The 25,597-nt window shown below is 41.7% G+C and overlaps 2 long non-coding RNA genes across 2 annotated transcripts in view; both read left to right on the top strand.

Moving 5' to 3' along the window:
* The window catches only part of LOC125115766 (uncharacterized), a 55,220-nt gene that overhangs the window by 6,874 nt on the left and 22,749 nt on the right, over positions 1-25,597 (top strand). The gene's annotated exons all lie outside the window — the stretch shown is intronic.
* LOC125115767 (uncharacterized) lies at positions 22,161-24,606 on the top strand. The gene is made up of 2 exons (XR_007132168.1): positions 22,161-22,439; positions 24,205-24,606. It is a non-coding gene; the product is annotated as an uncharacterized LOC125115767 (long non-coding RNA).

Raw genomic sequence — 25,597 nt, 5'->3', positions numbered from 1 at the left:
ATCAAGGCTCTGTGCCGAGTGGGTGCTTAAACAGCTTGTGTAACTGGGACGGCAAAATAGAGTGAATTCCGCGCATCCCTAGTTGCAATAGGATTTCAATTTTCTTTATTTTGAAAGCAACCGGGGCTAGAGGCGGAAGGACCCTGTCAACCCAAAGGTAGCAGACCTTCATCGCCAAGGCTCCAGGGAAGGCTCCCTGGCTGGACAGCGCGCGCGAGGGCTCTGTGTCGCCGGTGTGGGACGGAGAGGGGGAGACCTAGTCCGGCCTGGCCTCCTCTGGGCCCTCAGCCTCCCGAGCTCCAGAGCTGGCGTGGCGGGCTCCGGCTCCCTCCCGCTGGTTTCTCTAAGCCTGGTTTGCGCATCTGACCAATGGGGTAGCGACGCCGGCCGCGGGGCGCTCGGCAGATAGGTGAGATCAAGGCGCACACGGGGCTGGATGCCCGACACACCCGGGCTGCGCGCAATAAACGTGTGTGTCTTTTCCTGGCTCTCGCGTTTCTCGCCCTCTCTTCCAGCTACCGGGACCTGGCCGCACAGCCGAGGGCCGGGTGGCATCGGAGGGCGCTTCCGGAGTTCAGGCCGCAGCCTTGGGGGTGTCACGGCGCAGGGCAGCACGCAATGGAGACCTGCTCGGCTCCGGGGCTTTTCGCCCCCGGCAGGCAGGAAGGGGTTAACGGAGCCCCTCCCCCGCCCGCGCCAGAGTCCCCCGCGCTTTCCTCCCGAGGTCTCATTAGGGAACCCTCCCCGCTATTTTCAACATTTCCTCAATCAAGGCCCTTTAAATAGAGCTGCGCAAACAAATTGGCGGCAAAAGCGTAGATCTTGTCACGATTGAGACCAATCCAATATTTCAGCCTTGTTTGCTTTGCAATTACGGGTAGGCTTGTGGCTGCGATGCCACCGGGGCAAATCTGCCGCCGCCCGCTTTCTCTATGGACCTGGAGGTGGAGGAAAGATCCTCGGAGCCGCCGCGGGGAGGGGAGGGGGCGTCGCGGCCGGGAAGGGGGAGGAGAGAGCGGGCGGGGAGGGGACCCGGGCGGCCGAGGCTTTCCAGCACCCGGTGCCAGGAGCGCGGAGCCTAGTTAAAGGGCTTCTCCCTGGCCAGCGTCCGGCGTGCCCACAGTAGTGATACACTGTGCGGTGCTCATGTGGAGCCCTTGGTGTACCTCTCCCCAGCTTCCTTTCTTCCCTTTTCCACCCAATGATGCCCTTTCTCTCCAGTATTGGTTAGCCATTCCCGGATTCTCTCTCTCTGTCTCTCTCTCTCTCGATGTTAAACCTGTTAGCACGCTCTGTTCTGTTTTCTGTGGCTGCTTACTCTTGTTTGACGTTTTGTACAAAGTCACTTCAAATCGGCTGCAGGAGGAATACAACTCCAAGCCCTTGGGCTGGGATCCCTCCGGTGTGCGGCCGCTCCAGTCCTCCAGTAACCCGCGGGCCACCTTCGCAAGTGGCAGCGCCCGGCGAGTTCGGCCACCGCAGGCCAGCCTCGTTGGAGTCGGCAGAACAGTAGTTAACTCGAATAAGGTCCTAAGTCTTATATTTCACAGACAATTAAATCTTGGCTGCTGTTTAACAAAATTGTAATATTTACTGTGCTCCATACCGAGGAGCACTTTTAAAGTCGAAAACAAATACTACATTTTAAAAAGAAAAATATGATAATAAATCTCTTTTTATGGATTCTCTCTGCATAAGAGGGAAACAACATGATTTAACTCCTCGACACCCCCACCTCCTTTCAGGCGCAGCTGAAGTTACACAGTTACCGTCTTTTAACCCACATTCTCTGTGTCTGGTGGGGGGGGGGAGGCACCTGCATTTGTTACGTTCCAGTTTCCAAGATTTCACACCCCACCCTGACCCTTGTAACTGAATGCAACAAGGATTATAATATAATTAGGTCTGGGATGTGAGGTCCATTTCCACGTGGATTCAAAAAACGTGGGCATGATGGGCAATTAATTTATAGTTTCATATTACTTTATAAATGACTACCCATTTTCTTCTCATGTCCAGGTGGGACGGTTGAGGCAGAGAAATATTTTTAAAAGTCTCTGGGGTATATATTAAAATATGCTTCTTTATTATTCAAAAATGAATAAGGTGTGGACGTACATTTGTTTGCTGGTGGTTATAAAAAAATGCCTAGCTGTTCTTGCCAAGTAGCAATCTCTTTTATGCTTTATTTATTTATTTATTTATTTATTTTTTGGTTTATAATCCCACCTTCGCTCTTCTGGATTGTCTTCCTGTTGTCATGTTTTGGTTCTCAATTTTACTTAAAGAAAACCCCAGAAGTGGTGGTTTCCTAAAATTGTGTGATGACAAAGCCACAGAATAATATTTCAGATCCATGAGTCATGCACACCCATGCGTATTGCTCATGCAGTTTCCTAGCCGATTGCTATAGTTTTTCTACAAGAATAGAAAGCAGTAGCTAGAAAGGGTACCATTTCGTAAGAATTCTCTCTTCACCCAAATAATTAGTCTGACGTATTGTTCAATGCAGAAATTGTATTACTTTCATGTGTGTTAATCTGTTTAGTATTAAAACTGCTAGAATGTTTTAACCATTAGCATGTTTTGCCACACCACTTTCGAATGCGTGATCTCAGATAATTACGAAGATTTTGATGTTAATCCCATGTTAAGTGAACAACTATGAAAATACCCTGAAAGCATTATTATGCTTATATAAATGTCAGCAAACACAATTGTACAAAGAACACAGATTTCTTTTTATCTGACATTATCCTATAGGGATATACAGTCATTTCTTTCAAAATTAGAGCAGTCTTCTATTACTTTTTAACAGATTTTTTTCCAATACAGCATTTTGCCATGACTATAAACCACAACAACTTTGTTACTGACAGATAGATATTTTTCTTTCATTGTTATTCATTAGCTTCTTTGCAAACTCACTAAAATAGAATAATATACAAAAATATCAAAATAAAGAGAATAACTATTAGGGTCTACATATTTATTTAGGTAGGCTAATGTTATTAAAATTAAAAACATGTGCCTGGCATATAAATGTTACTTTAAGAATTCTTTTTTGGATGCAGAGTTACTATTTAAACCAACTCAGATTTTCAAGTACTGATTTTTCCCTCTAAACAGGCATTGCATTGTTTTAAACAGTAGCTCCTGGAACCACCCTTAGTATTTTAGACTTCCAAACAACAATTGCAATTGAATAAATACCTTCAGCTGGGAGCACTTCCCTAATACCTTTGCAGGAAATAAGAGTCCCTGCTTCCACTGGGTGACAAAGAGGCAGTGCACTTGTGCAAGGGCAGAACTTACCAAAAAATGGAGTTTTCCTTTAAGATTGTGATGGTCCATCTAAAAAAAAAAATAGTGAAGATGGGAAATCAGAGAAAATGAGTAAGTGCTTTTTTCCCATTACAGTTGTGAAACGATGGCTTAAGGAGGGATGCAAAATAAGAGCCAGGAGGCATGCAGTAACATAAAATCTGAAAAAGAAAGTTTTCTCAAGCAGGCTCTGGCTCTTGGTCTATAAATAGGAGAGGGATGTATTGGATCTGCATAACCTATTTTCTTTTCTTTTTTCATTTTTTTTTTCAATTCAGTGACTCCCCCCCCCTTCTTTTCTTTTTCTTTTTTGCTGCACTCATTGCCATTCAGGGAACAGAAGTTCCTCGGCCAGGGATCGAACCCATGCTATGGCTGTAACCAGAGCCACAGCAGTGACAATGCCAGATCCTTAACCTGCTGAGCCACGAGTAATTTTTAAAAGATTTTTCACTGGGTGAGGAAGCTCTATCAAGGAAATATATGTGAATTCTGACATATGGAGAAAAACTAGCTACCTTGATTTTTAATATTTAATTAAAATATTAAGCCACTATACTATTGTTCTTTCTAAATGAAGGCATGTTGTCACAACTGGTGTCAAAAAGCATTGGTTTGTTTCCCCCCAAATTGTTGTTTAAAGTAATAAAGTTATATCCATGAAATGATTTCCATGAATCCCAACTTGCTGTGAAAAAGGTGAAAAAAACTTTTTCTGGAGGAAACCAGGCAACTTTGTTATTGGTCTGGGATAAATAAAGCAAGAAACTGCCTCTTATATTCATAGTAATTCATTCTGCTTTTTCAAACATTGTTCTTGTTATCTTGTGCTATTCAAGTAATGCTGGTGTCAGCAATAAAAAAATCAAAGATTTGAATCAAGTGACTATTTTTGCTTTATTGCAAATATAAATTATATATGGGCTACTGAAGTGCTTTGTTCATTGAATGCTGAATTTTTCACTTTTCAGATAGAGCGATATTTAATGAAGTGTTTATAAGGATAAATATGATGGTTCATCAAGGATAAAATAGCCATGTTAAGAAAGTGGTATTTCAGTCCATGTGGTGTGGGCTGTGCTTTGTAAATTATAGCGCTTTTAAAATCACAACCTAGGTATTCATAAAGAGGACATCCAAGAAGAGAACTCAGGATTCCTCAACATTTATGGGCAAGAACTATCTGAATATGTGGAAATAATGGATGACACCCTGAGTTTTTCTCATTGCCTTGGTTGCTAGGAGTTTTAACTGATAATCTTAGATACATCTGAGCAAGTAGTAAGCCAGATACATTTGATTGTATTATTGTTTATACCCTGCTTCATGGTAGAAATAATTTCAAGCAGTTTTTTCAAGGATTGGTAAGATACATTTTTCAAAATCTGTTTGTAGAAATAATTCCAGTAAATATAATTGTAACTTATATTGTTTATTATGAGATCAATGAGTCGCTCTGGTAAATATTTGATCCCAAGATGAAGCAAAATCACATTTAGAATGAGACAAATTTTAGAAGTTAATTCTGAGTACATTGTACAGAAATCTTAGTACATAGAAATAAAGTTATTATTATTGTGCATGTAAAGTAGCATACATAATTAAGAGGAAGTTTCAAGTCAGATGCACAATTTTGAATCTTGACTAGAGCAACTATCAGCATGGGATCTTGAGAAAATTACTTAAGCATCCTTAGCTTCACTTACCACATCTGGACAAGGTGGATAATAACTGTAGAGGCTGTCACAGTGTCATGATGACCATGTGGTGAGGTGATTCACAACGAGGCCCTTAGCTGAGGGTCTGACATAGAGTGAGTGCTTAATAAACACTAGCTCTTCTCTTTGGCATAGCAGTACAACAATAAAGCGTGATAGAGATACCTGCTAGATATCTTCCCAAGAGTCACTGAATGTTGGGGTGTTGACAACCCATGGGCTTCGTAGAGATTTGAATGAGGAGTCTACAGTGGCTTCCAGACCTCCACCTTGACAGGATGAAGGCAAAGTCTTTAGAGGCTCTAGAAAGTATAGGGACATGGTATTAGTGAGATCAACCTGCCAAACTGACAGAGAAAATCCACCCTCATGCCCTCGTGTCCATGTGTGGTGGTCTGTTGGTGTCTAGCACAAAAGTCTAAACTGGGGAAAACAACACCTTAAAGAACTAGGATACCCTAGGTCGATGGTCTCATTATTTTAATTGTGTACCCCAATAGTAACACATTTAAAGTATATTTATTGGAAAGTTATATATCCACACTACTTTGCTGATAAACCTGTGCAAAATCTAAATTTAAAAAGTTTGGGATAGGAGTTCCCATCGTGGCTCAGCAGGTTAAGGACCTGACATTGTCTTCTGGAGGATGCGGGTCCTATCCCTGGCCTTGATCAGTGGATAAAAGATTGTGTTGCCACAAGCTGTGGCATAGATCACAGATGTAGCTCCAATTTGACCCCTAGCCTAGGAAGTTCCATATGGCACAGATGTGGCCCTAAAAAGAAAAAAAAAATGAGATAAAAAAATTAAACCATAGGTTTAAATAGTTTAAGTGAGATTCAGCCTTGTCAGTCGTGGATGCTTATCTACATTTTAAATAGTCTCAACTCATTTAAGGATGCTTTGATTGACTGACTGTTGGATTCATGTTGTCTGCCTTTCTGCCTTGTTTTGTGGCTTTAGGACTACAGTACTTATCTTAGAGGGAGAACAGTATCAATTCTGTCATTTTCTCGGTGAAACCTGTATTTTTTGAATTATCTTCAATCTAAGGCTTGTTGCAGGAATCTTTTAAAGCCCTTTGTCTGTTTGGTGAAGGTTAGTTGAGTTAAAATTAAATTACATAATCTGCTTCCATCTAACTGAGCCAGATAAACCCTAACACATCTGAGTCCACGTGAGTTTGTGAGCGTGTCACCAAGTCCAAACTCTACTGCTCGCTGCAGGACAGGCCAATAAATCGAAAGATGAGTTGCTGCGGCAAGGAATGGCCATTTTATTCAGAAAGCAAGCAGACTGAGAAGATGGTGGACAAGTGTCCCAAAGAACCATCTTACCTGAGTTAGAATTCAGGCTTATACAAAAAGGGGAGGGAGATGTGGCTGGTTGTTGCAAACTTCTTGGTGCTAGAATCCTTTGTTCTTTCAGCTTTCCTGTCTTGTAGATCTGGCTACAATGTTCCTTTAAACCTTCAATTAGAAAAATGTTATTTTCTGTTCTGCAATATCTCTGCAGGAATGGAAGAGTGTTCTATCTTTGAAGGTCAGAGCACTGAGAATCAGCTATCAGGTATATTTCAGTCTATAGGTAACATTCTTTTAGTGATTAACTTATAGCAAAACCAATAGAATACAAACTTTAAAGTAAAAGAAACAGATGCAATATGGGGTCAGATTTGTTCTTCCTTATCACTGAGAGGGAACTCCCAGCCCCTCTGCCCTTGAAATCTCCTTCACCCCTGAGTGCCTGGGGCAGCTGTTGATGAGGACCAAGTGAGGCTGTTGGTGAATTCATTTCTGGCTGTTTACGTAAACAAATGCAAAGAGAATTTGTAGTATGGTCTTCTTGAACTCCATTCTCTGGGCCATCACTGTCCTAGACTCAGAAATCTCTGTGGCTCCTGCCATTTCTCTACTTTGACATTCCATGGCAGAATGAATGGGACCTTTCAGGATCCTGGACTTTATTTTCTATAACTCCCCTTGTTTTACCTGCCATGTAGTTGTGTAGCTCTTTACTGTTTACAAGTTGCTTTCACATATTTCTTTCAATTGAACTTGGCAGCTCTGGAGGACAGGTAAAGCAGGTCTGAGTCTGTCCATTCTAAAGATGTAAGAGTTGAACCATCAGTGACATTGACTGGAGACGTGAAATAATGGCCCACATTCACACAGTCATAGGTGGCAGAGCTGGGTTTGTGCTTGTCTTCTGAAAGCAGTTATGCCATTTCTGTTCCATCATCTTAACTGATTTTTAAGCTATGTTCATATTTGTCTAAACTGAGGGGAGAGAGAGCTATAAAACTGAATGGAAGCAGTGGTTCTCAGAGGTGTTGGGAATGGATTGAGAGGAAGCCTGTAGGTTAGAATAAATGAGGCTCAAACGGAGTGATGTGGAGGAAGGGACTCAGTGTTCATTAAACAGCTCTTTACACATGCTATTCCTTTAATACAGTGTCTTACTTGGAGGAGTAGTTTTTAGATATCAGGAAACTGAGCTTCAGAGATGTTAAGGAACTTGTCTAAAGTGCACAGCTTTTAAGTTGTAGAGTTTAAACTAAAGAGAGCAGATATTGTTTTGAGATATACATACATGTACACATATATATGTACTATATGTAGTTATATAACAATAAGCCATATTTATCTGTATACATACTTTTGATATATATATATATAGGGATATATAGGAATGTGCATATTTATTTGATCTCTGAGTAATGTTAAAAATAATAAAGTTTGTTAAATTTGAAAATCTTGCTAGCAATTTTTGTCTTAAACTGGATCTCTGGCTTTAGCTAAAAATAAACCATGACAACAGCACATGCCAATGAGAATGCAGAGAAACTGTATCACTCGTGTGATACTGCTGGGAAGAAAAATGGGGCAGCTGGTCTGGAATACAGTTTGGCAGTTTCTTTCTTTCTTTCTTTCTTCCTTCCTTCCTTTCTTTCTTTCTCTCTCTCTCTCTCTCTTTTTTTTTTGTCTTTTTGCCATTTCTTGGGACGCTCCTGCGGCATATGGAGGTTCCCAGGCTAGGGGTCTAATCGGAGCTGTAGACGCCGGCCTACGCCACAGCCCCAGCACCTCAGGATCCGAGCTGTGTCTGCAACCTACACCACAGCTGATGGCAACGCCAGATCCTTAACCCGCTGAGCAAGGCCAGGGATGGAACCCGAAATCTCATGGTTCCTAGTTGGATTCATCAACCACTGAGCCACGACGGGAACTCTGTCGGTTTCTTAAAAAGTAAACATGCCTCTACTGTGTGACTCAGCAGTTGCACTCCTGAGCATTTATCCTAGATCAGTGAAGACTTAGGTTCACACAGAAACCTGTGCATGAATGTTTATAGCAGCTTTATTTGTAATAGCTCCAAACTGGAAACAACTCATATGTCCTTCAAAGAGCACACAGATTGTTAACCATTCTGTTAATCACAGTACATCCATAATGTGGAATACTACTCAGCAATAAAAAGGAATAAATTATTGATAAGCTCAACAAACCGAAAGAATCCCTCCAGAAAAATGCTGGGGGGAAAAGCCAACCCCAATCATTACATACTTGTGGTTCCATTTATAGAGAATTTTTTTTTCCTTTTAGGGTTGCACCTGCAGCATATTCAAGTTCCCAGGCTAGGCATTGAATCTGAGCTACAGCTGAGATGTACACCACAGCCATGGCAATACCAGATTCGGGCCGCATCTGTGATCTATGCCGCAGCTTGTGGATTCTTAACCCACTTGAGCAAGGACAGGGATCGAACCCACATTCTCATGGATACTAGTCAGGTTCTTAACCTACTGAATATATAGTATTCTTAAATGGCAAAATTATAGGGATGGAGAAAAGATTAGCGGTGACTAGGGTTAAGAGGGGGGAGGTAGAGGGAAAGTGGGTGTGGTTATAAAAGGGCAAGAAGAGGGATCCTGGTGATGGAAGAGTCCTGCATCTTTTTTGTTTGTGCCACACCTGTGGCATATGGAGGTTCCCAGCCTAGGGGTCAAATCAAAGCTGTAGCTGCTGGCCTATGCCACAGCCACAGCAACTCCAGATCTGAGCCGCATCTGTGACCTACACCACAGCTCACAGGAATGCCAGATCCTTAACCCACTGAGCAAGAACAGGGATGGAACCTGCATCCCCATGGATGCTAATCAGACTCATTTTCCCAGAGCCATGACGGTAACTCTGAGTCCTGTATCTTGACTGTATGGATGTCAGCACCATGAAGGGGATGCTGCACTATCATTTGCAAGATGTCTGTGATTAGGAAAGACTGGGTAAATTGTTCATGGAATCTCAATAATTTTTTACAACTGCATGAGAATCTACAACTACCTCAAAATAAAAAGCTTAATAAAAAAGTGGGCTGCCCTTCAATGAGTGCAATCCTGTGTCTTCAGAACACCTCAAAACAGAGGAAGGTTGAGGCTGTACGTAGGAGTTGTGAATTTTAAGGAGGATGTTCAGCACACCACAAAACTGAATCTATTCCCTCCAGTTTTTCTTGCTGATTATAGCGCATTCTTCCTGCTCTTTTAGGGAAGAAAAAGTGTCACCTCTCTTGTCCTAGGATTTCCTATGCTTTGCAAACCATGGTTATTTTTTAATCCCTTGGCTAATGAAACAATGCCCTTTGTTTTTTTTTTTTTGTTTTTTTTTTTAGGGCTGCATTAGCAGCATATGGAGGTTCCCAGGGTAAGGGTTGAATCAGAGCTGTAGCCACTGGCTTATGGCATAGCCACAGCAACACCAGAACAAAGCTATGCCTGCGACTTACACCACAGCTCACGGCAACGCCGGATCCTTAACCCACTGAGCGAGGCTAGGGATTGATCCTTTGTCCTCATGGATACTAGTCAGATTCGTTTACACTGAGCCACGGCGGGAACTCCAGATGAAACTAGACTACATCAGATTTGATTGTCTCAATCTGTTTTTAAGTCAATCAAAGAATTTTTATGACCCTTCTTTTTTCTTTTCTACTTATTTTTCTTCCTTTCTCCTTGTCTATGTGAACCTTTTTCATACTATGTACAGCGAAAAACAATAGGTGCATATTATAGATAGAATCAGTACTGTCCTTTTTTTTTTTTTTTTTGGCCTTTTCTAGGACCGCTCGCACGGCATATGGAGGTTCCCAGGCTAGGGGTCTAATCAGAGCTGTAGCTGCCGGCCTACGCCACAGCCACAGCAACGCCAGACCCTTAACCCACTGAGCAAGGCCAGGGATCGAACCTGCAACCTCATGGTTCCTAGTTGGATTCGTTAACCACTGTGCCATGACAGGAACTACAGTACTGTCCTTCTTAAAATGATAAATATAAAGATATGTTGAGTTTCTGACAGTACCATATGCTTGTAGTATGCTTGGATGTTCTTACTTTTGGAGAGGAGTGGTGGAGATTATAAGCCTAACTGAAAAATAAAATCTATTGATGATTTGTTGAGAAGATAAAGTCATAGCAGTATTGCTGGGGGCTGGTCTCACTTCCCCAGGCCACCAGCACAGCTCCAGGGCCTCGGCTAACACCTGACAATGCTGGAGAGTGATTTAGTCACTGCAGAGGAGCTGCCTTCATGACAAATAGGGGTTAAATTGGGAGAATTTCAGGACACATTTTGAGGAAGGATTAAATAAATCAGGGGACTTGCTGACAGCAAATAGTATCTTTGAGTGGCTGATTTGAAACACAGAATCAGGGAATGGAGATGAATCCCAGGTGGTCGTTGGGAGCTGAGAAAAGTCCCCATGAGAAGGGCTTGACTTAAGTCTCCACTTCATCTCAGCATTATTAAATAGTCTTCAAGTGATGCCTTATTAATGATCACCTGAGGAAAAGATTATGCAAAATACACCAGTGGAATTAAGATAGGTTAATCAAGGGAACGTTATTTATAGTTCATTTAAGTGATTCCCCTAGCCGTAGGGTTATAAGGCCCTAGAACCGCCTCTTTACAATCTTTCCAATCCTATCACTGCTTGCGTTATTATAAACACATCTTTTCCAAGGAACTGATGTGCATTTAATTTTTAATTGTCAGAAAGAAAAAGAATTTTTTATTCCAACAATGCATTAAGCGCTTATTCTCTTACAATGGTGAATAATAAATTGTATTCAAGGATGCCATTTTTGGATGTTGAAATGAAGCCTTTTAACTCAACTAGCTGGCCATAGAATGAGAGAGGCCAAGAAAGGTGATTGGTGCCACACAGCCTGAAAAACATGGGTATTTCCAACTCCTTAGCAGGAGGAAGTGGTGGGGGGACAGGGGTAGGGGGAGCTGTGAGACAGGTGAACACAGAGAAACAAAAATTCCTGGTTCCACAACTATTCAGGAGCATTTAGAATGGCTGGGCCACCTCACTTTATAGTTTTCCTGGACCAGATAGACAAAGAAAAAAAAAAAAAACAAAACCCCAAACAAAACCAAAACCAAAATCTTGCAACCACCATCAACACAATGAAAACTTTAATACGAACCAAAACAAAAATTGAGCTTTTATGAGGTTGACTTAATGTCAGGAAAAGAATGATAAACTTTGGAGAGGAAGAAAGAAATCATCAAAGCCAGGAGAAGCTCAAAGTGGAGTTTAATAGCAGCTATCGTATTGCGCCCAGGCCTGGACCACTTCTGATGCAGCTGTTTCGTTTTAAGATGCTCCTGATCCTGATCCACTCACACAGCCTCCTCAGTGACCCGGGCGCACACACCCAGGCCCTCTCACCGTCCTAGATAACCGGAAACCCCTCAGAGAATTACCCCAGAGGCAGCGTGCGTGGAAACCATGAAACCCAAGATAGCAGTTAGCTGCATCACATCTGAGGTTAAGCCCAGGGAACAATTAGCAATATCGGGCATCTCCTTGTACCTGTCAAAATTGCACTGATGGCATTTTGGGCAAATTATGCTCTGTGTGGGGAAGTTATCTTTTATGTTTAATATCAGTGGATCTTAGGTAGTAACTCGGATACTTTTTTTTTTTTAATACTTAAGGACAAGAGTGGTTATAAGCTTCTCGCGCTGGAGGATCTTTTAATTATTTTTTATTGAAAAAATTTTTTTGACCATGCTCACTGGTATGTGGAAGTTCCCAGGCCAGGGACTGAACTGTGCCACAGCAGTGACCAGAGCCACAGCAGTTACAATGCCAGCTCATAACCCACGAAGCCACCGGGGAACTCCTTTAGGATCTTTTTAACCTTTGCAAGACATTGGCCCTTTCATAGAGTTCATTTTATCTAGTGGTGAGCTTTGACTTCCTCTTCACAAAAGGAGGATGTTTTATTATAGGTGTGAATGTTCCCACAGGGCAGTGAGCATCTCTAGGACAGCGTGAGGTCCTAGAAATTAGACAAGACCTGGTTCCACTCTACAGCAGAAATCAGAGGTTGGACTACTACTACTACTACTACTACTACTACTACTACTACTACTACTACTACTACTACTACTACTACTACTACTACTACGTGCCAGGTCCTATTCAAAGTGCATTTCCCATATTAACTCATTTTTCATAGTTACCAACTAAAATACTGTTACCATCCCTATTTTACTGATGAGCAGCTGTGGCGCAAAATAGTTTTGTCTGGCACAGCTAATGAGCTCTACAGGGTGGAGCAAAACCCACTGTTATCTGCTGCCATTCACTCAAGAGCCACATATTCACCTGGCATCTAGCTCATGACAGGCATTGGGGTCTCTGCAGGCAAATTTTAGCAACTTGAAGTGGATGCTTCTGCCTCCTTTGAGCTTATAACCTATTGGGCATAAAGGCTAGTGACTTTCTGTGTAAAGAACTTGGTGTTGTGAGAGGGTATTAGACAGACAACATGTCTGTCTGGCATGCTGATTTTTTTCTCTTTTTCTTTTAAGGGCTTGCACCTGCAGCATATGAAAGTTTCTGGGCTAGGGGTGGAATCCTTGCTACAGCTAAGATCTATACCACAGCCATGGCAACTCTGGTGTGGCAATGCCAAGCCACATTTGCGACCTATGCCACACCTTGTGGCAACGCTGGATCCTTAACCCACGGAGTGAGGCCAGGGATTGAACCTGAATCCTCATGGAGACAACGTTGGGTCCTTAACCTGCTGAACCACAATAGGAACTCTTGGCATGTTGATTTTGATATAAGCTCCTTTGTGAAAACAGGGAGCCTACTCCTTCCCCCACAGCTGTGCTTGTCTTCCTTCTGCTCCCCATCCAATTGGTAGGGGAGTCAGCTCATTAAACGTGAATCCTCTGCATCAGGCTCCTTCCCTACACACTGGCGTGTCCTCAGGTCACAGGCTAGGTGGGCAGCCTTCGCACCTGGATATGACTGGACCAGTAACAGTGGCAATAGGGGTGGGGGGGTGGGAGTTGGGGGCGGGGTGATCTCAGAATACATCACTCCTCTCATTTTTGCTTTATTTTGATGTACAACCACACAACTCTGGAACGTGCCTCTCCGGGATCACCAGCCCAGAGATGGCCTCCAGAGGAGGTTTAGAGAAATTCCAAGGGCTCTTTTTTAAAAAGTAAATGTTACTGGAGTATTGTTGACCTACAAAGTCGTGTTAGTTTCAGGTGTATAGCGAAGTAAATCAGTTACGGATATATATCTATATATCCATCCGTTCCTTTTCAGATTCTTTTCCCATATAGGTTATTACACAGTATTGAGTAGGTTTCCCTGTGCTATGCAGTAGATCCTTGTTATCTACCTATTTTATATATAATAGTGTGTATATGTCAATCCCAACTCCCTAATTTATTCCCTCCCCTTTTCCCTCCAAGGGCTCTTTTATAGGAAGGAATGTCCTAGCTACTTCTGAAAGTCACATCTATTACCTTGGACCTCTGCCTAACCAATTCTGTCTGGATCTTTTGGAAGCCTTAAGATTATTTCCTCCTGGGATTTAAACTCAGAATTAAGTGGAAACAATTACACGAGGTAGATCTGAGTCTAGTTTGGGGGGCTTTTATCCTGAATTCCATCTGGAATCTCCCCTGGGGCCTAGGCTTTGTGATCACAGGCTGGGTTCCCAAATTCAGGTGGTTGGGGTTCATTCATTTATTCTTCAGTGAATGTTTATTGAATGCCTATTGTATGCAAGACTTAAAATAAATCAACCTGAGGTCCTAGAGGTCGTTAGTTTTCTAAAAACAGAAATGCTAGCTTTAGATGCATGTGAGTATTTAGAATGCAAAGGAAATAACTCACAGGTTGTTCAGAAAACAATGATTCATCTGCTCTGGAGGACAATATTCAATTTCAAAACATATTGATATGTATGAGCACATTTGGGAGTGGGACAATGTAATTATTATGGGTACATATTTAGTCACCAACACTGAGAGCCAGCCTCTTCCGAATGTGTAAATAAGTTAGAGTTTTATTCATACTAATGATAATGAGAGTGACGTGTGTGTGGAGTGAATCTGTGGTTGAAGGCTCAGCTGATTAGGAGCTGTGTTCTGTGGTTTTTGCCACCTGTGTGTGATTAAACCCTGCAGAATGGAGTCTGTCCCCGTGCATTTGGTTTATGAAGAAAACTAGTAATGTGATATTGAATTAATGATCCAGTTTCTCAAAAGGAGAGACTATTGGCCTAACACCTTCCTAAGTTGTAGCTGTCAACATGTTGAGTATGCTTCTAATGGGAGCGAGGCGGGAGAAAGGAAAAGTTTTGTAGGAAAGGTTATGTGATATTAATAAGAACCACATTCTGTTTGAAGTTCTCTCAAATTATATGTGCTTTATCTTACTAAAAATCGAACCATTCAAAAACAATAAATCCTCCTTTCCTATGGCCCACAAATGATCAGCATTTTGGATGATCAAAAAATTTTTGTCCTAAAGATATCCCCATTTCTCACCCAGCTTTATTTGCTAGTATTGATTTACAGCTGAAAGCACCACTTCATATTTTTTCCCAAGCATAAAAGTCATAATGTGTTTTACCAATACTCCAAAGAGCTTAAAATCTGTGAACCTCTGTATTCCTATTTTTAAAAATTCTTCTATAAGAATGTATTCAAATTGGTTAAACAGATGGCTTTCTATTTCTGAAAAAAAAAAAAAAAACCTGCCAAAAATATTCACCTTGAGATGGAGAACTCATAGGTTAAATTTCATTCTGGAGTGCACTTTTACAACCAAGTAATTAACCTTTGAAAATGAGGGTATTTGAGGGAAACAAGGAACATCTTAACGTGGAGATCTCACTCACCCTGGTATGGTAATCATCTCAGAGAAGCTCCAGAAAGTTAGTAATTAAAGACTTTAAAATATTCTGCAAGCATTGTTTGATTTTCCAAGTGTTTTCCCTCTTTATTACAATAACATTAAGAGAGAAGTACTTCAAGGAGCACTCTTTCATAACAATAGGAATTGGCACAAAATTCTTGGAAGATGGAGGTGCTGATGTGAGTCAGTTGGTTTCCGTCAGTCTCTTTAAAATTACTTCTTTAAATGAAAGTATAGTTGATTTGCAGGGTCGTGCCTGTCGGTCACTTTTGTTGGGCGCTTACCACACATGGAAGACACGGGTGGAAGCATCTTCCACACGTGTGAAGGGATAAGGCACATTATAACCTGTAGTTTAGGCAGGCTAAGAAGAAAGGGATTGAAGAAAATTTAAAAGGGAAAATAGAAAGGAACAATAGGTAGGGCGCTGAGGTAGTAAATGACTGCTGGCTGAGACATTTTGTTGGTAACATTGGTTGAAAGAACGAGAGGCCCTTACGGGATGGGGTGGACAGAAAGGAGTTCCTCTCCTTGCAGCTTGCTCTCACACTGGAGAGACAGACAGAATTTGGGTTCATGGGGGGAGAAGAATACCCTAGAAGGGAGAGGTTTCATTTCGGAGCCAGAGAGATCTGTGTTCAAATTGCTCTTGAGATGTGGAATTTTGGGAAATTACGTCCCTTTTCTGAGCATCTTGTGGAAAATAGGTATAATAGTGACTGCTGCTTAATTTTTAGAATTAAGTGAGATAACATATCCAAAGTGATACATGTTAAACACTTCATCCATGCTAATACCCTTCATTGGAGAATACCCCCTGAACAAGCATGGAGTGTGGAGAGCACTGGCCGTGTCCATGGCAATGAGAGTCTATTGGGAGTCCTGGTGGGAAGGACTAAGTAAACATAGTGGAGGGAGATGAAGTGGAAAGATAAATTAGGGTCAGAGTCAATCAGTTCTCTCTTCATTCAACATTGACTGAACTCCTTTCATGTGGGAAGCCCTCTGCTATGCATGGGGATGCAAAGACGGAAAAAAAGAAAAAGACTAAGCCATGACTTTCTACTGGATGGGAAGGTAAGGAATTGAAACTTTATCCTGGGAGGAGCAGTGTCTTTCAAGAGAGGACAAGCTTAAAAGTAGTATTTTGGATGGTTCACTGGAATACACTTCTCGAGACCCAAGATACACATTCAGTTGTTGTCTCCTGGTTGGGGATTCATGAGCCTGCTACCCTGTGGACCAGGATCCTGTTGCAGCTCATCCCTATGATGGAAAGTCCATTTAAATGGACGAGGAGGAAGGGCTAATGGGAAATGTCTCGTCCCTTGAAATATAACTGCGGCAGTGATACTGCTCATATTACACTGGTGGTGAAATTTCTCATCTAATCTGGGATTTTCTGCACTCACTAAGAATTGAGTTGGGGCTATAGTCATGGTGACCCTTAGAAATTGTCACCAGAATCACTGTATATTCAAGGCTGAGGACAACCTGAAAGTGCAGTCCGTGCGTGTGTGTCCCATGAGTAGAACCTCCCTCCATGGTGGTAGGTCTCTGTAGTCAGAGGCCCCGGACACACAAAACACATGGACACTCAACCAAAACTGGTAGATGGAGCACAGATGTCTCTTCATGAAGCTTTGCCTGGATAAACAGCTTCTATATCTTCTACCCACAAGTTCTTGGCTCTTGTTCTTACCTCTGCTTTTATCAATTACTATCCTTATCTCTACCACCCTTTTTAAAACCCAAGGCTCTGGAGAACACGGATCAAATGAGATGTAGAATCTATTACTTTTTTGGGTCCCCAAATATATCCTGGTTAACTTCTATTTCAATGGTCACTTTATTTCAGGGCTGATACCATGTTGAATTGTGTTATAGAACTGAAATACAATTCTTTCTTTCTTTCTTTTTTTTTTTTTTTTGCTTTTTCAGGGCTGCATCTGGGGCATGTGGAAGTTCCCAGGCGAGGAGTCAAATCTGAGTTGCAGATGCCAGCCTACACCACAGCCAGAGCCATGCCAGATCTGAGCCATGTCTGTGATCTCCACCACGGCTCACTGCAACATCAGATCCTTAACCCACTGAGCGAGGCCAGGGATTGAACTGCATCCTCGTGGATAATAGTCAGGTTCTTAACCACCTGAGCCACAATGGGAACTCCTATGTTATTTTATTTATTTTGGGTTTTTTTTTTGGCAGTACCCTTGGCATATGGAAGTTCCCTTGCCAGGGATCAAACCTTCACCATAGCAGCGACCCAAGCTGCTGCAGTGACAAACTGGATCCTTAACCTGATGCACCACAAGAGAACTCCTGTATGTTACTTTACACCTGGCTTTGACATTCCTCCACACAGACATCTATCTACCCAGCATTCAACCTACACTTTTTCTTTTTTTTTTTTGGTGGCTATGTAACTCAGGTGGTTAGGGCATTGAGCTAATAAGAGCAAGGTCACAGGTTCAGTCTTTGTGTGGGCCAGCAAGGTTTGCTTTGTTCAGTGGCCACAGACCAGGTCCAGCCAGCTGTCTAGCATATGTCTGCCCCAGGTCATAAGAGGACATGGCAGGAGTGTGTGGATGGACAAGAGCAAATCCATCACCACCATTAGGGAAAGCCAAGCCAAGCACGTGTCCTCCTAATGGGGGTCAATAATGTCTCCTTCAAATGAGGTTGACATTTTAATACCTCTCACTGAGAGGGCCTTTTGAACACTAAATTTAAACAGGGTTGCTTTTTTGGCATGAATTCATTTCTCTACTACACAGAAGGCTGTATAAGCCCTTAGATGATTACAGATTTCCAAATACAGATTAATGATTGAATATTGGAAGAGTCGGCTTGGTATTAAAAAAGAAATTTCAGGGAGGCTCTTCAGTTATCTCTCTTTTTCTTAAAATTTGTTTAAGCCAGTGAAATAAAAAATTTAATCAGTTCTTCAGAGAGTGATTGATAACCATTACCCCCATTTAAGAATGAAAACACTTTGGCGTTCCTGTCGTGGCTCAGAAGTAACGATCTCGACTAGTATCCATGACGATGTGTTTCCATCCCTGGAGTCACTCCGTGGGTTAAGGATCTGGCACTGCTTTAAGTTGTGGTGTGGGTTGCAGATGTGGCTCAGATGGGGCTGTAGCTCTGATTTGACCCCTAGCCTGGGATCTCCACATGCTGTGGGTGCGGCCTTAAAAAATAAAAAGAGAGAGAATGAAGACTGTAATTAAATTTTCTCATAGTTAGCCCATTAAAATGTTAGCAAGAAGGAGGCATAATTAATTCAGTATTATTTACCTTTGTGACCATTGCCATAACCACATAGCCCAACTTTCATTTCTATGCAAATATGGTCCCCAAATTACTTCATTGTTTAGCATCATGTCTGTTAGATTTCAAACTGGATCAAAATTAGCTCCATTCCAGAGTGCTTTGCCTCAGCTCTTTCCCTCAGTTGGGTCTTTGTGATGCAAAAAGGCATTTGATAGAGAAGAGTAGAGGGCACAGGACAAAACAGACACTTGGCACGAGCAGGCTGGAGACTGATATATTGGGAATCCACTTAAAATCCATTTGTTACAAGTTCCTGTTGTGGTGCAGTGGTTAATGAATCTGACTAGGAACCATGAGGTTGCAGGTTTGATCCCTAGCCTCACTCAGTGGGTTAAGGATCCAGTGTTGCTATGAGCTGTGGTGTAGGTCACAGACATGGCTCGGATCCCCCGTTCCTGTGGCTGTGGTGTAGGCCGGTGGCTGCAGCTCTGATTAGACCCCTAGCCTGGGAACCTCCATATGCCTCGGGAGTGGCCCTAGAAAAGGCAAAAAGACGAGAAAAAAAAAAGAAAAAAAAAGAATCAATTTGTTAAGCAAACATTAGACCAATGATAATGGAAACATATTTTGAATAGGTCAGACATTTGCAAGATTAGAAATGAAAAACATAAATTGATATACTGTGAAAAACCTGCAGCATGTGGAAGTTCCAGTGTCAGAGATGGAACCTGAGCCATAGTAGCCACCTGAGCTACAGCAAAGACAATGTCAGATGCTTAATTACTAGGCCACCAGGGAACTCCTGATGTATTGTGAAAAGTTTTGCTCCTTCCCCCGTCCCTCAAGTCTACCTCCCTTGTAGAGCCATTTTTATTAGTTTCTTGGTTCTTTATGCAAATATATCTGAGACTCTCCTCTCCTTTAATGCAAAAATTAATACACCATAAACATTGTTGTTTTGTTTTTGGTTGTTTTTGGTCTTTTTAGGGCTGCACCCAAGGCATATGGAAGTTCCCAGGCTAGGGGTCAAATCGGAGCTGCACTTGCACCTGCCAGCCTACACCACAGCCACAGCAACGTGGGTTCTGAGCCACAATCTACACTGAAGCTCACGGCAGTGCCAGATCCTTTACCCACTGAACAAAACTGGAGATCAAACACGAGTTCTCATGGGTACTAGTCGAGTTAGTTACCACTGAGCCACAAGGAGGACTCTGCCACCTATTTATTTATTTATTTGTTGGCCACACTCGTGGCATGTGGAAGGTCTCGGGCCAGGGCGCCAACCTGTGCATGCCACAGCAGGTACAGTGCTGGGTGCTTGACCTGCTAAGCCACCAGGGAACTCTTTATGCAACCTCTTTATCTTTTTTTTTTTTTTGTCTTTTCAGGGCCACTCTCATGGCATATGGAGGTTCCCAGGCTAGGGGGTTAATCGGAGCTGTTGCTGCCAGCCTATGCCAGAGCCACAGCAACGCAGGATCCGAGCTGCGTCTGTGACCTACACCACAACTCACGGCAACGCCGGATCCTTAACCCACTGATCGAGGCCAGGGATCAAACACACAACCTCATAGTTCCTGGTCGGATTCGTTAACCACTGAGCCACGATGGGAACTCCCTCTTTAGGCAACCTCTTTAAACTACCCCTCCTGATTCCTATTACTAAACCATCCTGGCTGCATCTGGGGCCTTTCTTCCCAGCTCTGCCACAGAATAACTATGGAAAGGATCTTGATGAATTTGGATCTAGGATGTGACATGGGAGGAAAGAGAAATCATTCTAAGTGGAAGAAACAGGACACCTGGTGGTAATAAAATGTTCCATGTATGTGCTAATCACCAGTCACAGGTAGCTACTGACCACTTGAATTGGTACTGTAAATAAGCAACCGAATTTTTTTATTGTGTTTGACTTTAGTTAATTAATTAGATTTATTAATTAATGTTCCCTTTTTGGCCCCACCTGAGGCATACGGAGGTTCCCAGGCCAGGAATTGAATCTGAGCCTCATCTGCAGCCTACGCCATGCCAGAGTCTTAACCCATGCACTGTAGTGGGAACTCCAACTTTAGTTAATTTAAATTTGAATTGAAATGGTCACATGTGAACTAGTGGCTGCTGTACCAGACAGTTTTAAGCGATGCTGAACATGTAGAACCACAGCATTTAAGAAAAAACAAAAGAACTAGAATAGACCTTAAAGTTTACCTAGTCTGGTGTTTTGATTTTGCAAGTGAGGGGAGTTTTACACATGGGAAAATTGAAGCTCGGAAGATGAAATGCCTCATCCAAGGACACATGGGTGTTGATGAGAAGAGTTGGAAGCTGGCCTTCTGAAGCTCTTACTTCTAGTTTGGTGGATTTTGACCCCACTTGCTGCCTCCCCAGTTACGGCAGCAGGGCTGCAGCCACAATCAATTAAAGAGGGTCGATGGGTGGATTGAAAAGTTGAGGTTGAGCTTAGTCCTTCAAACCGACCAACCAAGAGATACCTGCTGGAGTTGGTGCCAGGCTCTGAAGCCAGGAGGGATGTGCAAATGGCATAAAGAACCCAGTTTCCTAACATAGGTATTTCTACAGACTTGACCCATATTTAAAATCTCTAACACAAGAGGTAAAAGACGTTGATATCATTCAAACTTAACAGTGGTTTATCTGAAGCAAACTTCTGCTCCCTTCTTGTATTCTATATTAATTACGCATCCTCATTCATCACCACAAGCAGCTATACCGTTTCTGGAGTTTTAAAATATGACAGGAAAGGAGTTCCCATCGTGGCTCAGTGGTTAACGAATCTGACTAGGAATGATGAGGTTGCGGGTTTGATCCCTGGCCTTGCTCAGTGGGTTAAGGATCTGGTGTTGCCGTGAGCTGTGGTGTAGTTTGCAGACTCGGCTCGGAGCCCGTGTTGCTGTGGCTCTGGTGTAGGCTGGCGGCTACAGCTCCGATTAGCCCCCTGACCTGGGAATTTCCATATGCCACGGAAGCGGCCCTAGAAAAGACAAAAAGACAAAAAATAAATAAATAAATAAAAATAAAATATGACAGGAAAGTGGTCTGTTTCAGGATTATATTCCTGTAGAATGGTAATAATGACAGAGAATTAATTAGTATCAAAGCTGTGTTGTTAGGTCACAGAAAGTTTATCTGACCTGTATATTTATTTATTCACTTACTTTTTACTTTTTTTCTTTGTCTTTTTGCCTTTTCTAGGGCCGCTTCCGTGGCATATGGAGGTTCCCAGACCAGTGGTCCAATCAGAGCTGTAGCCGCCAGCCTACGCCAGAGCCACAGCAATGCCAGATACGAGCCACTTCTGTGACCTACACCACAGCTCACGGCAGTGCCAGATCCTTAACCCACTGAGAAAGGCCAAGGATTGAACCTGCAACCTCATGGTTCCTAGTCGGATTCATTAACCACTGAGCCTCTACGGGAACTCCTTATTTTTTACTTTTTAAAAACTGAAGTTTAGTTGATTTACAATGTTATGTTAGTTTCCCATGTATAGCAAAGTGATTGAGTTACACACACACACACACACGCACACACACACACAGTATATATTCTTTTCCAGATTCTTTTCCCTTATAGATTATTATAAAATATTGAGTGTATTCTCTGTGCTTATAGTAGGTGTAAGGTTGTATATTTAAATCAGTAAAAAAGTATTGTCTATTATCTTTTAGCCATAGCTGGGAAATCAAATCCTCTCTTGGCTTACTGAAGTCTGAGTACTGCATGGCAATATTTCCAGAGTTTATTAGGCAAAACAAATGAGACCCAAGTGCTCATAGAACGTTATGAAAAGTCAACACAAAGAAATGGAAAATATTAGAAACACGATTGTCTTTGGAAAAGGAGACACAAATGTAAGTAAAACGGGGAACAAAAAAGCCATCTATTATTTAAGGTGGAAGTCCACATTGTGGATGTTTCTTAACATTTTTTTGTGTCTCTGATTTTACAGAGGTAATGTGTGCTTAATGTATTCAGCTAGGGAAACAAAGATTTAAAAAAAACAACTAAAAATTACTCTTGGAGTTTAATCTAGTGGCTAGGACTCAGTGTTTTCACTGCTGCTGCCTGGATTCAATCCCTGGTCTGGGAACTGAGATCCCACATCAAGCCACTGCAGGCGGGTGTTCATTTCTTTTTCCCTTCTTTACAAAAACCTAGCTTTAAATATTTAGTTACTTCATATTTTAGAGAATTTTGTATGACAGTTTTTCACCTAATCTTAACTGAGTTTTGACTGGGGAATTTTTTTGAGTGAAGAACTTTTTTTTTTGCCTTTTTTTTAGGGCCACACCTGTGGCATAGAGGTTCCCAGGTTATGGGTTAAATCAGAGCTGTAGCCACTGGCCTACGCCACAGCCACAGGAACGTGGGATCCAAACTGCATCTGCGACCTACACCACAACTCAAGGCAACACCGAGATACTTAACCCACTTGAGCAAGGCCAGGAATCGAACCTGTGTCCTCATGGATACTAGTCGGGTTTGTTACTGCTGAGCCACGATGAGAACTTTGAGTGAAGAACTTCTGTTAGGGGAGCCTGGGCAAGTTGGGAAACCATGCAGTGTTTTCCGATTCTGCAGTCCTTACTATGGATGTTAATAAATTGTTTCTTGTGATCAATTGTTAACGACTCCCAAAGTTTCCTATGTTGGCGTGCTTTAGTAAGTGGGTAAAATAATCTGTCTTGGTGCCTTATTCATCAACCAGCTGCCAATATGTCCCATCCATCAGTCTTCTCCAAGTACTTTTTGTGGTCTCACTGGAGTCCCCAGAGCTGCCAGTTCAGAAAACACTGTCATCAATTGGCAGGGGCCAGGAATTCCCAGGTGTCTCCTTTGCATATAGAGATCTGATTTGGTTTAGGGGCTTCTAGAGTGGACTTTGAAAGTCTTCTTTTTCCAATGAAACAAATTTATGTAATCATGTTACTTTTATTGTGTGGACTTTTTCTATGCTATGTAAATGACTTCACATCTTGTTTTCTTTAGTTCTGGAAGGGACCCCTGATTTGGCAACGGGATAATTTGTTAGTGTCTGTTTTTGCTGCAAATGATCTATTAGAAAAGTTGCTAAAAATATTTGGTCCAACTTGGGTAACCTAAAATGATACTCGATACTCAACTAATCTTGGACTTTATAAATCAGTTTCTCATCCTCAGAGGAATTTTTTTTTAAAATAGATGTTGCTTCCTGCACAATTATTGCCTCCTTTGATCTCAAACTACATTTGGTCTTTCAGATAAGGAAGCCCAATAATTCCTCAGCTATAACTTCAGCAACACAGATAACTATCATGCATCGTGTGACATGCAATTCATTACGCAGTTGTGAATAACCAAGCATGGTCTTATATTAAATGTTTTACAGCTCATCTCTTCATGGCTCACTGAGTTAATGTAACACTTAGGACTGTCTTTGTGTCCAGGAGGGCTAAAAGAACTCTTTATAAAATGGCATATGATATTTAAATTGAAACATTTTAAGACATCTCAGAAGAAGGAAATGCTATAGCGAAGTAAATCTCCATATGTAGCTTAGTTATTTTATTTTAGTCTATCCAATAAAGGGGCCTCCTTTCTTTGATGTGTCTAGTAATTCTCATTATTGCCTTCCAGATAAACTCAATGAATATGCAGAAGCAAAATGTGGTCTTCAGAACTCTCATGATCAGCATTTACTGATGTTTCATCATCCTTCTTTATCCATTTTATAATGTACCGTCAAGTTATTTGCAGGGCATAAAGACCTCTTTGGAATGTAATAGGAAACAAAAGATTGGTTCAAGATCTGATCGCATACTTCAGGACAATCTTCCTACAGTTTTCAGTCCACCAGATAAAGAGTTGGCAGAGTGGAGAGGGCTGGAAGAGCAGTTTCCTAATTTTGAGTGTTTGGCAAGCTGGAATTCCACCTGCTAAAACTTAACAGTGTAGAGATTGTTATCCAGTGGGTACATTTGCAACTTTCTGTTTGGTGCTCAATAAAGCAGACTGTATTACTGTGCTGGAAAACTTTAACTTGCTGCTCATATGAGTACTAATCTATCAAAATATTTCCTGGACTTATTTTACAGACTAACAAAAGAGCTATTATACATTTACCATCAGAAAGTTCTTAGTTCATATTGATATTTTTAATTCCTTAATTGAATGGTTTTACTTCCTAGCTTAATGTAGACATTATTTTCAGATTATTAGCGAACTAAGAGAAGGTTAATTTGCACGTTGAATTGGATTTTTGTTACAATCTGAAAAGCCTTTTTGTAACCCAAGAACATTTTCCCCCTGGACTCTGGCTCTCCCCACTACCACTCCCCTGCACCCTTTTGCCCTCAAAAGAGGCTCCCTCTTTCCTTACTTTCAACTTCTCTTCAGTAAAGTGACTTCTCTATAAGATAGTATATACTCACCTTTTAGGAACTGTTGGCTCCCAAACATTTTAGGGGGGATGTAGATGTTTAAAATGATAGCAACAGAGGAAAAATGATGATAGTATAAAAATTTCCAGCATAGATACTAAGGTAAAAGTCTGGTTGCTTTATAACGTAAATTTGAACTCTGGCTCAAAAAAGCTTTTACTTTTTTTTGAAAAATCATTTGAGATGATAAAATACATAGTAAGATCTTTTCTAATTTAGCATGAAAATCCAGAACGAAAGCTTCAATTTTTTTTCCCTCAATCACGTCTGGAATTGTATTTTTTTACTTCTCTTTGTGTAGTAGGTTCAAAGTTTATTTAAACATGGAAACTAATTTTTCAAAAAAGTGAGTTTAAAGCAAAAGTAATCTGGATTAATTCCTACCTTAAAAACACAAAATAAGAGCTCTTTTAAATTCTGCCATTCTTTCTGTTCTTACTCAAATCCAATTTGTTGGTGTGTGTATGTGTGTGTGTGTGCACATGGGTGGAGGGTCTGTGTACATGTGTGAACAATTAAAAATAAAACTTTAATGGCGAGTTCCTTTGTGGTGCAGTGGGTTGAGGATCCAGCATTGTCACTGCAGCTGC

Source organism: Phacochoerus africanus, chromosome 15, assembly GCF_016906955.1.
Source record: "Phacochoerus africanus isolate WHEZ1 chromosome 15, ROS_Pafr_v1, whole genome shotgun sequence".
NCBI classification, from domain to species: domain Eukaryota; kingdom Metazoa; phylum Chordata; class Mammalia; order Artiodactyla; family Suidae; genus Phacochoerus; species Phacochoerus africanus.
Note: the sequence above shows the minus strand (reverse complement) of the source record. Positions and strands in the feature narration are given on the sequence as shown.